This window comes from Quercus suber, unplaced genomic scaffold (assembly GCF_002906115.3).
Source record: "Quercus suber isolate HL8 unplaced genomic scaffold, Cork oak 2.0 scaffold_1198, whole genome shotgun sequence".
In the NCBI taxonomy this organism is placed as follows: Eukaryota; Viridiplantae; Streptophyta; class Magnoliopsida; order Fagales; family Fagaceae; genus Quercus; species Quercus suber.
This window is the reverse complement of record NW_027070594.1, coordinates 1-3954: the sequence shown is the minus strand read 5'-3', so window position 1 is coordinate 3954 and position 3954 is coordinate 1.

Here is a 3954-nt window from a genome sequence, read left to right as displayed (position 1 = left end):
GAAAATCAATAAATTCTATATATAATATAGAAAATATAAATACAAACATTTATATATATAGGATGATTTTATTTTTTTATAAATAAAATTTAAAGAGAATATAGGAAATTAAACCTTTTACTTTTAGAAAGTTCAATATATATATATATATATATATATATTTTTAAAGAATATATATTGAAATAAGAGAATATAATTTTGGTTTTTAAATATTACAAACAAAGATCGGTTTAGCTTTGTTTATTACTTTATCATCATAAAATAGATCAAACCTAAATAGATTTAAAAAAAAAAAATCAAAAGTAATAGAATTTCATTGAAAAGAATCCAAGTGTACAATAAAGAGGAGAAAAGATGGATATCCCTCAATCCAAGTTGAGAGTTCCCTTAACTCCTTGGCATGATTAGCCAGAACATAGGCTAACTTATTACATTGTTTAGTAATTGTATTATATGATATACATCCTGCCTAATATACAAAAGCGTGAATTTGTTGTAATACATTTGAAATCTCCTTCAAGCATGGTTCCTCCAAGTGAATTAATGCCAGCAACTATGAGTTGGCAAACTTCCCCAGTTCATGATAGAAGTATAGTGCTCTCAACAGATCATGGCAGTCCGTAGCCATCCATAGTGAGTCTCCTTGGCAAGGAATTAATTCAGTATGGACTATAATAAGAGAACTATGACCATCTAAAATAATGCCCAAACCTACAAAATTAGTGGTTTTGAAAAAGGCTAGTACCATATTCACTTTGAGATGAGGAGAAATAGGTGACTGTCAGTGCAATGGTTTAGGAGCTGCAGTTGTTGGCTCACATTGCAAAACCTAAATACTTCAGGGTCCTAAATTGAAAATTTCATCTAAAAAAATCCAAATTGCATAGAAAGGTTTCTAATGTTCGGAAATTGAAAAAGAAAAAGGAAAAAAGAAAAGAAAAGAAGAAGCATGATTAACCACAAATTAGCAAAAGTTTGAGCAATTGAAGCTTATGCTTTGCCTGGTTGGGACTTGTGTGAACAATGAATGGCCGTTGTTTGGGTATAATATAGGATAGACCTGAATTTTTTTTAAAAGGCAAGTCAATTTCATTCAGTAATCAAACCAAACGTCAGTACATAGTAATACTATGATGGAAGTTTCTTCATCCATACAATTAAATCAAGATCTAGATCATGGGCCACAACATTGCCTTGGCATTTAACATGACTAAAATGATGCTAACTCATTGTTGCTGCTAAGACTGTTGTTTCTCAGATAACATATCGATAGCTAATTTGGTTAGGCTATGGTTCGGATAGAACTTTTTTGATAACAGCTGAGTCACCTTCGAACACTACTCTACCCATCCCCAATTCCTTAATGATCATGACTGCTCTTCTTGTAGCAGTGCTTCCACGCATTCCACTGATGAAGGTAACTGTATTCTCCGCATCATTGTTGCCATGACGACCTCTCCCTTATCATTCCGTATTACTACTTCAAACTAGCTGCTTGAATTTCCTGAAAAATAGCATCATTGAAGTTCACTTTATAATGGAGGACAGACCTGACATAAGTGGGAATAATCAGCAAAAATCATCAATAGCATCCATCGAATTCTCATAATTATCAAAATCAATATTGAAAACAATAGAAGAAATTGATGCCATCTTACTTCATTTAAACCAAGAGCGGGGGGGCATACTCAGCAAAATCATCAGATTATTTCAGCAAAACAAATCTTATGTTGTATAGGCATGAAAATAAACAATAAATAATCCAAACAAAAATGGAGGATAACAACATAAAATTTTACCAATCTTTTAATCTTTACTAATTCCAATTTCAACTAGACAATATATTGAACACTGAGGTGATGGGGTTGGCCTATCTTTACAAAAGATATAAGTTTTTATTCATTTTTATCAAACATTACACAAGCAATCAAGGGGGAGAATTACAAAGAGAAAGAGAAAGAAAACAGGTGAATCTGTCAGATGATATTCATGATTCTCTTAAATATACTTTTGGTTGGGTTTTGATCGAACCGAGAGAATAATTAAAATGCACCTCGTGAGGGCAATTCCTTTACTCCTTAACCCACTTGGAGACTGCTGGTCTCGATGCGGTACCTGAGGTTGCGACAACAATCTCGTCATTGGGTAGTGATTTCAAGAAGTTGAATATGCCGCCATTGGACTGGTTCGAGTGAAGTGATGTTGATGATGATGACACCCTTGTCTTCTTCCTATAGAGACCTCAGCTGGTTTGAACAAATGATGCCGATTCATGGTGACCCGGTTGGCTTGTCTTCATAGAGGATATTGGTTTTGAATGAAAATAGAGAAGTAAGAGACGCGAGGGGAATACTGGATGGAGGCAGGGGACTATCGATAATCTAGTCGAGAGGAGAAGTAATTACCAGGTTAAAAAAATAAAAGTAAAAAAAGAAATTAGAAAACTAACAGTGATGTGGAAAATTGTGAGCCCTCTAAAGCTTACGTGGCAAGCTCTCGTAAGATCAATGAAAAGTCAAAGATTTCAGTTATATAACCTATATATATTAAGAGGCTTCAGAATGTTAGTTATTGTTTTTTTTCATATCAAAAGTACCCCTAAATTAATTAACCAACAACTTTAAAATGGGGTTAAAATAGTAAAGTAGCCAAAGAAAGTTAGTTATTGTTTTTTTTACTGTCAAAAATACCCCTATCTAAAACTTAAAAATTGGGTTAAAATAGTAAATTGACAAAAATAATATTACTAAAAATTAGCAAACTCTATTTAAATATATCTCACGCACGTTTGATACATTTTTTTTCCCTAAAAAGTAGCAAATACTAAACCAGTAATTTACTTCATTTCAAATTCTTCAAGGTAGTTTCTTAAAAATTCTTTCCCATGTAAACTCACTAACAATAGATAAATTCAAATTAAAAGACTAAAAAAACTACCAGATAATTCTCTGTATAACTTCCCACTAGAGTCCTAAATAAATTCAAACTTCTCTCCTATTTCTAAAAAACAAAAAAATCTTTTCATCCCATGAACACAAATAAAACCACCACCACCTACTCCTTCTCAAATACAGTTATTTCCAACACTTAACGTTTCTCTCCCACTTATTAGATTGAGGAAAAAGTGCTTCTACCGTCACTTAACTTTCTTCCAATGTCTTAAAAAAAAAAAAGGTTTTGGAGCATGTTCAAAAAAACTATTCATACAACTAGCTTTATTCTCTAAAAGAAGGTATGCAATATTATTCTCTTCATCTAATGAGATTCTTACTTATTTATAAATCCTCATTTTTTTTTCATGAGTGAAGTTCACCATTAGATCTATAAAATCCAATTAATTCTCATGTAACTTTTGTGGGTTTGATTTTTATCTTCTCAATTGGAATTCACAATGGACTTTTTCGATGGTCAAATAAACCCATTTCTTCCGTTAATAACAATTTCTTACAGCCAAGTCTTTCCCTACGTTTCTAAAAAAAAAAAAAAATATTTTCCCTACAATAATCCTTTTTATTTGTTTGAAAAAAAATATATATATATATATATATTTCTAAATTATAATAAAGGCAAATTATTAACTTTTACTCAAAAAAATAGAAAAGCCTCTGAACACGTGCTCTTAATAGAAGAGCCTATGAACACGCACTTAAGCACGTGTTTAGAGGCTAGTATTTATTATAAATTAGGCTGGATCATAATATGTAAGGTAATAAGTGAGTTTGGACTTTTCATAATATCTGGTCTAAATGTCAATAACAAGCCATCTTTTATATAATAGTAAAAATAAATTAATGTGATCTTTTGAATAACGGTTAAAAAAATTTAATAAAAAAAAAGAAAAAAAAGGCTAAACGCAAAATTAAAGCGCCACATGACTCCCTCTCTCTCTCTCTCTCTCTCTCTCTCTCTCTCTCTCTCTCTCTCTCCTCTCTCTCTCTCTCTCTCTCTCTCTCT